Source organism: Euphorbia lathyris, chromosome 3, assembly GCF_963576675.1.
Source record: "Euphorbia lathyris chromosome 3, ddEupLath1.1, whole genome shotgun sequence".
NCBI lineage: Eukaryota > Viridiplantae > Streptophyta > Magnoliopsida > Malpighiales > Euphorbiaceae > Euphorbia > Euphorbia lathyris.
This window is the reverse complement of record NC_088912.1, coordinates 108,626,186-108,638,477: the sequence shown is the minus strand read 5'-3', so window position 1 is coordinate 108,638,477 and position 12,292 is coordinate 108,626,186.

The window sequence follows — 12,292 nt, the reverse complement described above, 5'->3', positions numbered from 1 at the left end:
ATTTTCTTTGTGTTTGGTGTTTTGGTTAAGCAACAAAGATAGTTTAGGTGATTGGTTTTATGTTTTTTAGAATTTGTGTTTGTGTTGTATAAAAGTTAAAATGTAATTTCTGCAAAATGTATATTGTTTGTGTTGTATAAAAGTTAAAATGTCATTTCTGCAAAATGTATATTATTTGTATTGTATAAAAGTTACGATGTAATTTTTATATTGTTTGGATGTTTCCACCTATTTTTAATTGATTTCCAACTTAATATAATTTTTTAATTTTGTTTTGTCCAATTTTCACGTATATGCAATGGAAATGTCAAGATTCATCATGCCAACTTATGATCATTAAGGGCTTGATTGGATGAAGGGTAGGGAAGGGTTAATAAAGGAATGGTAGAGAAGGGTATGGAAAGGTAGGGAAAGGTAAGGAAAGGGAAGGAAGGGTAATTTCCAACCCTTCCAAACCCACCAAATTGGAGGGTTCAAAATTGGATGGAATTTGTTAAAAAGAAACCCTTCAAAACCCCTCCAAACCCTTACCCTTCTAATTTTTTTGTGTTCCAAACATGGGTTTGTAGAAACCCTTACTAACCCTTCCTCCTCCCAAACAAGGGTTTCTATTAATCCTTACTAACCCTTCCCTTACTAACCCCTCTAACCCCTCCATCCAATCAAGCCCTAAAGGTAAAATTCCAATTTGTGATCATTAAGGGTAAAATTGTTCTTAATTACCAATGTTATAACCAATATGATTAAGTTTTGGATGTATTTAGTTCAACTTGGGTGATGGAGGAGGAATAGACTAGAAAGAATGTCAATATCGGACTATTGTGATGAGATGGATAAAGAATTTTGGACTTAACTAGTACAAAAGCGTGCGTGATATATAATGTCGATGAATTATTTTTGAGATTAATAGTTCAATATATTATAATCATAAATTTTCTTATATTTTAAAGAATAAGATTTAGATTGTTGATTTTCTTTAAATAACCATTAAACTTATTATACACATACATTATCATGCATGCATTGTTATTGTATAATTATATAATAGAAATATTTATAGTTTTTTTAATATATAATTTGTAAATCAACTTTCGATTTTTTATTGCATAAACCATAATAATTAAATTTAATACTTTAAAAAGTCAATTAAAAAAACACTCTAAGAAGAAAATATGAAAAAGAATTAATAGTGTTAATTTTACTTCAAATTAGAAAAATGTATATATAATTATAATTTCTTTTTATAATTCTTAGTTTTTTTAATTAAGGTAATTTTTTTTTTATCAACAACAAAAGGCTTGTATTTTTTTTTTGAGAAAATGCTTGTAATTTTATTAGATAAGAAAAGAAGTAATATTGGCAACACATCCATTAGGAAAAGAGATAGCACCGTTATTATAATAACTTTGCTCCCCATTATCTCCCACATCATCAATTAAATTCTGTATCTGACACATTTCTAAATTGTAAATATGTTTTTTTTTTGTATGAAGTAAATGTGCTATTTCTAAAAACTCTTATGGCAGATTTCCTTCGAATATCACTAATATGACATGGAACATCTTATAGCTAAATATAAACATTAAAATGTAGTTTTTTATTTTTATTATTAAAAAATTACAGATAATATAATAAAAAATATTCTTATCTCTTAACTCTTAGTTTAAATTTTAAATTGTATTGATTTCTTAACATGGTATCAAAACATCTTAGGCCGAACAGTTTAACCGTTTGGTTCAAAAGATAATTATAAAACTATTTTTAAGTCTTAACTATCAGCTTAAATTTTTGGGATAAGGTGTTAAATCACAAATTGTACTTCTAACATCTAAAATCGTGTAATTTTACTCCTCACAATCGTAAGTTGGCCAATTAAAAAAAAATCATCAAATTGTATTCTCATGTCACGAATCTGGTCATCCACCCTTCAGATGTGTGAATTTTATCATGCGTTGGTAGTAGGTCACAAACACATGAATAAATGTGAAAAAAAATAATTATACGGTATTTTGTCAAAGCAAAATAGAAATCTGCTTGGTTCCGTCTAGCAAATCGCAGAAATGTCTTAAACGCAAGGGAATTAAGCACAATTAACATGTTTTAATTTCCAAATGACACATGCTTTCATCCGGATAGAGGCGACTCTTCACCAACAGATATGTCTCTTCAACACACATATTGAACAATTATAAATAGAGGAGAAATTCAGAATTCAGTTTTGGTTGTTCTAGTTCAGAATTTTGTTAGATACAAACTTGTTATACGAGTTACAAATAGTTATAGATACAATATACAGATTTTATAGTTTACATTAAAGTTTTCTTCGAAGTCGAGTTTATACTCTGTAGTGGCCGAAATTCGAGGATTCAACGAGAAGAACCAGTATTGGGGTGACCTACGGTCTGACAAACCTACGATGTTGAGTAAAGGATTGACAAACCGAAACTCAATGTAGTCAAAAGCCAATCAAACTTCTTATTCTCTGTTAACTTGTGATGTTTCAATTCAAACTAATAAATATCTTTTTAATACAATTCCATTTTCACTATTGTTTTATATAATGTTGGATCTGATGATATTCTTTAAGTAAATCTAATTGGTGTTTACGTGCAAAAATATTTAGAAAGACATTTGGTAATTGTTCATGCAAACTTTATTGAACACTTAAGCAAATTCTGATTTACATTTGGTCGTTGCCGTAATTCGAATATTCCGAATTTGATTAAGGTTTTCAGTCTTAAGCTGAAGGGTATAGATTGACTACAATTCAATTCCTTTAAACTAAATTAATTGATAATTTGTTACATGTTTCTAAACAAATCAAAGTTATAAGTTGTGTTTTCGCATAGTTTCAGTTCATACGCGTAATTTCTGTTCATCCGCAATACTAGAAGTTCGGGCATTCAACCGGAATCACTTGATCCTGAAATTGAGAAGACGCTAAAGAAAAATAAAAATAATAAAAAGAAAATGAATAAAGAGACGCAAAATCAAGAGCCACAAGTAGTAGAAATGGTTAGAGAACGCCCTAGACTTATTGATTATGCTACACCAAGAGTTAACGGAGTTACCAATAGTGTAGTTAGACCCCAAATTAATGCACACCAGTTTGAGATAAAACCAGCATTAAGGGATAATAAATTTAGCTTCCATGTAGTGATTGCATCGTATAGTAAACATTAGGCTTATCCAAGTCAAATTGGATTTGTTGGACTTTAGTATTAGAGGTTAGAAGTTTTACCTTTTAACATTATTTTATTTTAATTTGTGATTTATTAGTTGCTACTCAAATAATTGCTCTGTTCCATCTCATACTATACTTGAACCACAAGAAGAATTTGGTTACATTGTTGTGATGATGATAACCATCTCATGTTCTCGGTTTCCATTGTACTCAAATTAACTAGGCTGTAGTACGTAGTTTTCTGCCCGCAAATCAACATAAACAAAAAAACTTTTGGTTGATGAATGCTAACCATAATATAAAATTTTAGTAATAGAAAGTGGAATTGACTGAGTTTGTTAATGGGTAGATTCGATTTTCAGAAAGCTTCAAGCAAGGGGAACATATTCATGTTGCAGTTGTCACATATTAACAACCTCCTCTATTGCACTTAGATCTCTCTCCCTGATTTGCACATTTTAGTTTTTCTTCCACTGCTATTTTATTGCCCCTTCTCCACTTTGTAACATAATATATCTCTCTCTCCACATCACGACACCTGATAGTAAATATTAAAATATCATATTTTTGGACAAGATGACTCACCTGAGGTCATAAATATACAAGAGGTTCCATATTTTGGCCCCTTATGTTTTGTTTACGCATTAGCATGTCAACAAACTACTAGTCAATTATTTGAATTTTTTTTGTAAATTTGATTCTTTGTAAATAAGGTGATGTTGTTTGTATATATTTATTATATTAATTCTCTACATATAATTTTGGAGATGATGTGGAGGTAATATGGACATGACATGTACCAATTAATGACCTTATACAAAGTCCACAACATTATTCCACTTAGTATTCTATTGATTTTTTCTAGAAAGAGTTTTGGTGAAATTTAATATAAATAAGAGGTCTTAGTGACACGAATTAAAATTTTGTGGTCATGGAGAAACAAACTCCTTTCTTGGGGTACTCTATGTGTGTTAAACTATATATATATGTGAGAAGGAAAACACTTCTCAAATGGATTCTTGGTTAAATTGATAATGCATAATAAGTATAGTGCCAACAACAAAATAATTTCCACCTTGATCATGACAAAGTTCTTGATTATCTATTTGAGTGCCCGAATGGTCATACTCTATGTTTGTCCTGCAAGGATAGAGTACACAACTCTTGTCCTACCTACCATGGAGAGATCCGAAATATAAGATGTTTGGTTTGGAGAAAGTTGTAGAATCACTAGAACTTCCATGCAAATGCCAAATTATTGGTTGTGCAATATTAACCATTAGAAGAATTGCAAATATTGTTGGTACAACTACCCGTATGTAGGGGCTGAATGTACAGTCACGTGTGATGTCCATCTCCTTGTAATGCATCTCAAGCATGACCACGATGTTTATATGCATGATGGTTGTACCTTCAATCATAGATATGGCAAATCCAAACGGCAATAAATTGATTATGCTACATGGATGTTAACTGTAAGATTATACTTTTTCAACTCAAGTTAACTGTACGATGTGCAGCCCTAGTGCCACTTTAACTCTAAACTCATTTTTTTCTCAATCAGTCATTGAATTTGAAAAGGGTATGATTAACAACATTACAATTAAGATTCATGCAGTTACTGGCATAATTCTGATGTAAATATGTAAATAACATTTTGAAATTGTGTGGGGTATCTAGAAAAATAATAATTTAGAATAACTAACCATAAAAAAGTTATCTTATATAATAAATTTTACAAATTTTGAATTATCAAATCCCAAAATCACTTTCTTTTCCTATATAATGTTTGAAGTATTTAATTAATTGTTTTTTTTTGAAGAAATATATAAAAAGGCCGTATTTAGAGGTGTACATCTCTTTTAGAGGTTTGACGAATTAGCCTTTTTAATTAGGTTATTTCTATATAAATGACATTTTTTCCCTAACTATTTCTTTATTTGTAATTTCACTTTTGGGATATTAATGCTTTGAATATGCTTAGTTAATAGCCTGATGCAATGCATGATTTAAAAAAAATGTTATGCATGTTGTTAAACAGGGATAAGAGTAGTCTAATACTATGTAAAACAATATACACATGCCTTCCTTTTATCTTTTCCATTCATGTCCAGTCCTTAATTCCTCTATGATATTCTCCATCATGTTGTTAACAGATTCTTGTGCCAAGCAACAGAAAAATATATATTAGTTTCTAACTGATGTCCACAATAGAAACGTATCCAGAATATTAATATTGTATCTTTGCTAAGGCCAAAAGGGCCTTCAAATAGCCTCCCACTTTGGTAGGACGAAACCTTCTCAATTAAGAAGAGGGGTATTAATGTACCAAAATTAATTAAACAAGCATCATAACATGGGCTGGAACAATAGAAATATCAAAATTACTCTACAAGTGGCACCACTCATAGGGTTCCACCACACTATTACAACATCCCTCCTTGCTCTTTGTCCCTCATGCACCATCCCTATAGTGGCCAGCTTACTTCTTATGACAAGCTCTTCCCAAAGGCAGATTCATCCATTACATGCTTATTGGCCTGCAATAATGCAATTTGTTGTGCGGAATTAATGAAAGATAAAATAATAAACAATCGAAAAACATAGATTTACGTGGTTCACCAACGTTGTGTTGGCTAGTCCACGGGCAGAAGGAGAATAGTATTATTAGGAGGCGAAAAATCGGATTACAATAATTAGGTTTACATAATGGGGTATTTATAAAAGGGAAAAGTACAAAAATAAACCTTGTGGTTTGGCCCATTTTCGAACTGCACCCCTGTGGTTTAAAAGTTTGCAAGTTGGTACCATGAACTTCATTCCGTTAGCAAACATATACCAAATTGACTAACGATGTTAAAAGTCAAAGGAAAAAGAGTTAATTTGGTCCTTATATTTATTTATTTTATAAATGAACTCCACTTATTATCTACTTACCACAAACAAACCCCAAAATTAAAAATAAGAATCAAATATACCATATTCTTCACCTCTCTTCTAATTTTTTTTTTTCTTTCTCTCCCCCTCTCCCAAAATTCAAACACGGTCTCCATTACTATCTAAGAATTTGAAAATGAAAATTAAACATCCATTAATTATATATTAAAGGCTGTAGTGTTGGTTTAAAAGCACAAAACCGATAATAATCTTGATCATCTGCCAAATTTCCTCCTTCACTTGTATCAAAGTTCAACGAATAACTCAACGTATCGTATCGGCACTGGATCTAAGACTGCCGTCTTCCGCCGCCGGACCACCGTAGCTTTCTCCCTTGCTTCTTCAACTTCTTTAATACCTTCCTCACGCCTCCACATGACCAACACGTATATTGCTCTTCTGATCCGATTTCCTCTACGGTCTTCGTTCCGCCGCTGGCTTTCGCGGTGGTTATTCTATTCGGCGCACCGGATTTGAGTGTGGCGGAGATATATTTCGGTAACCATAGGAGACGAATCTCTGCCATTTTCTCTCTCTGCAGGGTAGAGCTTTTTTATGTGAGAGAGAGGAGTGGCTGAAGTGAAGGGTTGAGAATTTGAGATTGAGACTTGAGGGAAAAGTTGAAGGAAACGAGAATATATATAGTGGAGTTAATTTTCATTTTCAAATTCGTAGATAGTAATGGAGACCGTGTTTGAATTTTGGGAGAGGAGAGAGAAAGAAAAAAAAAATCAAAAGAGAGGTGAAGAAGATGGTGTATTTGATTCTTATTTTTAATTTTGGGGTTTGTTTATGGTAAGTAGATAATAAGTGGAGTTAATTTATAAAATAAATAAATATAAGGACCAAATTAACTCTTTTCTCTTTGACTTTTAACACCGTTAGTCAATTTGGTATATGTTTGCTAACGGAATGAAGTTCATGGTACCAACTTGCAAACTTTTAAACCACAGGGGTGCAGTTCGAAAATGGGCCAAACCACAAGGTTTATTTTTGTACTTTCCCTTTATAATACCCAATCTAACCTAATCCCACTAGGAACCCATGATCCTAATCCCACTAGAAATCCATGATCCCAATCCCACTAGGAACCCATGATCTCAATCCAACTAGGAACCCATGATCCTAATCCAACTAGGAATCCGAAACCCAATACTACTCCGAATAGGAAACCCATGATTCAATGCATTACGACAAATATCTGTCTTGACTTGAATCCTCCTGAAAACATAACAGATGCACCCATGACAGTGCCAGATGAACAGACTTCTCCCTCTGCCTCAGAGTCGCCCCCACAGGGCAACTAATAATCTCTGACGTTTAGCAAGTCCAAACAGTGTTGAATCTTGCTATGTGGAACAGGCTTGGTGAACATTTCAGCCGGATTGTCAGCAGTGGCTACCTTCTTCACCTTGACCCTCTTCTCACTTCTCAGAAAATGATACCTCACATCTATGTGCTTTGTCCTCTCATGACGAACCTGATCCTTGGCTAAACAGATTGCACTAAAGCTATCACAATACATTGTAGCCTGATCATGATGTAGACCAAGATCACTAACCAGTCCTTTAAGCCAAATCCCCTCCTTAGCAGCTTCAGTCAGTGCCATATACTCTGCTTCCGCAGTAGACAAAGTCACTGTAGGCTGCAAAGTAGCTTTCCAACTAACCACTGAACCGCCAAGAGTGAAAATATAACCAGTCATAGATCTTCTACTGTCAACATCTCTAGCATAATTAGAGTCTGAAAAACTTATCACCAAACACTCTGTATCACCTCCATAAATGAGACCAACGTCAGATGTACCTTTTAGGTACCGAAAGATCCCCTTCACAGCTTGCCAATGCTCCTTGCCAGGTTCACCCATAAACCTGCTAACAACACTAACAGACTGTGCAAGATCAGGTCTAGTGCAGACCATTACATACATCAAGCTTCCTACTACACTAGCATAGGGAACTTGAGACATGTACTCATTCTCTTCAGCAAACTTAAGTGCAAAAGCAATAGACAGATGTGCACTTGCAGCACTAGGAGTATCTATGGGTTTTGCGGTAGACATGCCAAATCTTGACAAGATCTTCTAAATATAGCCCTTCTGTGACAGAAAAAGTTTCCTTTTGCTTCTGTCCCTGTAAATCTCTATTCCCAGAATTTTCCGAGCTGCACCCAAATCCTTCATCTCGAACTCTACGCTGAGAAGACCCTTCAACTTCTAAATGTCGTGCTTCTTCCTTGCAGCTATCAACATGTCATCTACATACAACACCAGATAGATAAAAGACTCATCTTCCAATTTATTGTAATAGACACAACAATCATATGGGCTCCTGGTGTAGCCCACCTGCATCATGTAGCTGTCAAACCTCTTATACCACTTCCTAGGAGACTGCTTAAGTCCATATAAGGACTTCTTCAACTTGCAAACATAATTCTCCTTCCCAGGAATCTGGAAACCATCTGGTTGGGTCATGTAGATCTGTTCCTCCAAATCTGCATGCAGAAAGGCTGTCTTTACATCAAGTTGCTCAAGCTCCAATCCTGATGTGCAACTATAGCTAACAACACTCTAATAGAGGTGTGTCTGACTACTGGTGAGAATATCTCATTAAAATCCACTCCCTCTCTTTGATTGAAACCTCTAGCAACAACTCTAGCCTTATACTTGACTCCCTCTGCAGGTGATATCCCTTCCTTCATCTTGAGAACCCACTTGCAAGTAATAATCTTTCTCACTAGAGGTGGTATGACTAAATCCCATGTTTGATTCTTATGAAGGGATTCCATCTCATCTCCCATAGCAGCAAGCCATTTTTTAGAATCGGTGCCTGAAACAGCTTCTTGGTAAGTTGATGGTTCACGAGTGTCCACCTCTTCAGCAACCTGTAGTGCATAGCCCACCATGTCCTCATACCTCTTAGGTGGCCTAACTCCAACCCTCCTTGGTCGATCTTGAGCTAAGCTACGATGTGTAGCTTTAGATGGTTGAGAAACTGATGGTGTAGACTCTGGTAGCTCTATTTCTGCTTCTAACTCTTGTTCCTTCAAGCCACTCTCACTCTGTATGACCTGAAACTCCACCTGTTTATCAATGCTATCAGTTTCTGTTGCAGTTGTAGGCTTCATAATAGGTCTAAGCACAAATTTTTCGTCAAAGACTACATTTTTGCTCAAAATGACCCTTTTCTCTGATGGAGACCAGATCCTAAAGCCTTTAACTCCATCTCCATAGCCTACGAACACTCCCTTCTTGGCTCTTGGCTCTAGCTTACCCTCATTAACATGATAGTAAATTGTGCACCCAAAAGCTTTCAAATTTGAGTAATCAGCAACCTTTCCTGACCACATTTCTGTAGGCGTCTTGAGTTGTATGCCAGTGTGTGATCCGCGGTTGATCAAATAATATGTTGTGTTCACCGCTTCAGCCCAGAATCTTCTTTCTAACCCATCGTTAGAGAGCATGCACCTCACCCTCTCCAGTAATTTCTGGTTCATTCGTTCAGCTACACCATTCTGTTGTGGTGTATTCCTGACTGTGTGATGTCGAGCAATCCCTTCATCCTTATAGAACTGATCAAACTCAGACGAGCAAAATTCCAGACCATTATCAGTTCGCAACCTCTTTATCTTCTTTTCTATTTGGTTTTCCACCAATGCTTTCCACTGCTTGAAATTCTTTAAAGCTTCACTTTTATGCTTCATCATGATGACCCAAGTCATCCTTGAATAATCATCAATCAGAGACATAAAATATATGTGACCTCCCAAAGACTCAACTCGAGATGGACCCCAACAATCAGAGTTGATGTAATCAAGTGTGTCTTTTGTTATGTGAATAGCTTTGGTAAACTTGATGCGATGTAGTTTCCCAAAGACACAGTGTTCACAAAGCTCAAGACTCTTGACCTTATGACGATCAAGAAGATCATCCTTCGATAGAATCTGCGTCCCTCTTTCGCCCATATGACCAAGTCTCATATGCCATATCTTTGTCATATCCTCCTGGTTAATCTCTGACGATGCAGCATTAGCTGAACCTGTAACAGTGGAACCTTGCAAGAAATACAAAGTACCATGTTTCACACCTTTCAGAATCACATCAGAACCTTTATAGACATGTAGAACTCCATCCTTTCCTGACCAGCTGAGACCCATGATGTCTAACAGACTCAGAGATATCAGATTCTTTGTCATCAATGGAACATGCCTGACTTCGTTCAACATGCAAAACTTACCATCATGTGTCCTCAAATTGATCGAGCCTATTCCAACTGCTTTGTAGACATGACTATTAGCCATTGAAATGTTACCTCCATCTACCTGCTTATAAGTTGAAAACCACTCTCTCCTTGGACAAATATGGTAAGATGCTCCATAATCAAGAACCCACACATCAGAGTGATTGTTGTGTCCATTAGCAACTAGAGCAATATCATTTTCAGAGCTGCTGTCGCCATCTACTACAGCAGCAGAACCTGGTTGATTTTCTGATTTCTTCTTCTTCTTTGGACAATCAGTTTTCCAATGTCCTTTCTCCTTACAGTAATTACAGGTGTCATCTGGCTTGGGACCCTTTGAGAACGGCTTCTTAGACTTCTTCTTTCCACCGTTTCCATTTCCCTTACTGCCGTTGGCAACCAGTCCAGAGGCCTGATTATCTGCACCTGTATTGCTCGCCTTATGGCGCAACTCTCTACTATGAAGAGATGTCCTAACTTCTTCCAGAGTCACAGAATCTTTACCAACAGTAAATGATTGAATAAAATTCTCATATGAAAGCGGTAAAGACACCAACAGAATCAAAGCAGCATCTTCATCTTCAATTTTCACACCAATATTACGTAATTCTAGTAATAATGTGTTCAATTGATCTAAATGATCCCTGAGTTGCATACCTTCCTGCATTCGTAGGCCAAACAGACGTTGTTTCAGAAGAAGTTTGTTCGTTAGAGATTTCATCATGTATAAGCTCTCTAACTTCATCCACAGACCGGCAGCAGTCTCTTCGTCTGAGACCTCAGTGATGACATCATCTGCGAGGCACAACATAATTGTTGAATGTGCCTTTTCTTCCATAATCGTCATCTCGACAGTGACTTCTCCCATTGCCTTCTTCAACGGCGTCCACAGACCTTGTTGTTTTAAGAAAGCTCGTATCTTGATCTGCCACAGACTGAAACTATTTCTCCCAGTAAACTTTTCGATTTTCACGTTCATCGCACACATCTTTCTCTCCAGAAAACAAAACCTCGATCGGAAACCGAAAGCTCTGATACCAGTTTGTTATGCGGAATTAATAAAAGATAAAATAATAAACAATCAAAAAACACAGATTTACGTGGTTCACCAATGTTGTGTTGGCTAGTCCACGGGCAGAAGGAGAATAGTATTATTAGGAGGCGAAAAATCGGATTACAATAATTAGGTTTACATAATGGGGTACTTATAATACCCAATCTAACCTAATCCCACTAGGAACCCATGATCCTAATCCCACTAGGAACCCATGATCCTAATCCAACTAGGAATCCGAAACCCGATACTACTGCGAATAGGAAACCCATGATTCAAGGCATTACGACACAATTCATACCATAAGTCCATATTTAAACACAAGTTGTTCTCTAGCTTTTATATGTAGAGTTCACTTTCATCAAAATCCCCCACACTTAAACAATGCTTGTCCTCAAGTATTGAAGTTACTTTATCATGGTTCGTTTTATGTACTATGCAAAATTAGTTTCATTGACTCTACTTACTAAGCACAATGCCGAATGGTCAACAAACATGTCTTATGCTCACTGTTGCAATATTAACCGGGATGTTATCAAATTTCAAGAGTTCCTACTTCTCTAGGTTCCTAAGGTTTTTCACAAACATTGTTTGTTCAAACTCATCTCTTAGTTAGCCATCATGTACAAGTGGTCACTCATTCACTCAAAATAGTTTAGTTTGGTGGTTCGAATTTAGTTTAACATAAAATAAGAAGGAAAAACAGTTGCATCATTTCATTTCATGTAATGCTAAAACCACTTTTAGTTTTAAAGTTGTTCACATTTTAAGAAATTCATTTTAGAGTATTAGAGAGTTATAAGTTAGCCTAATCATAATTAATTTAACACTAGATTATTTAGTTGAGAATAGTTGAGAAAGAGTTTTCTTGAAATGCCT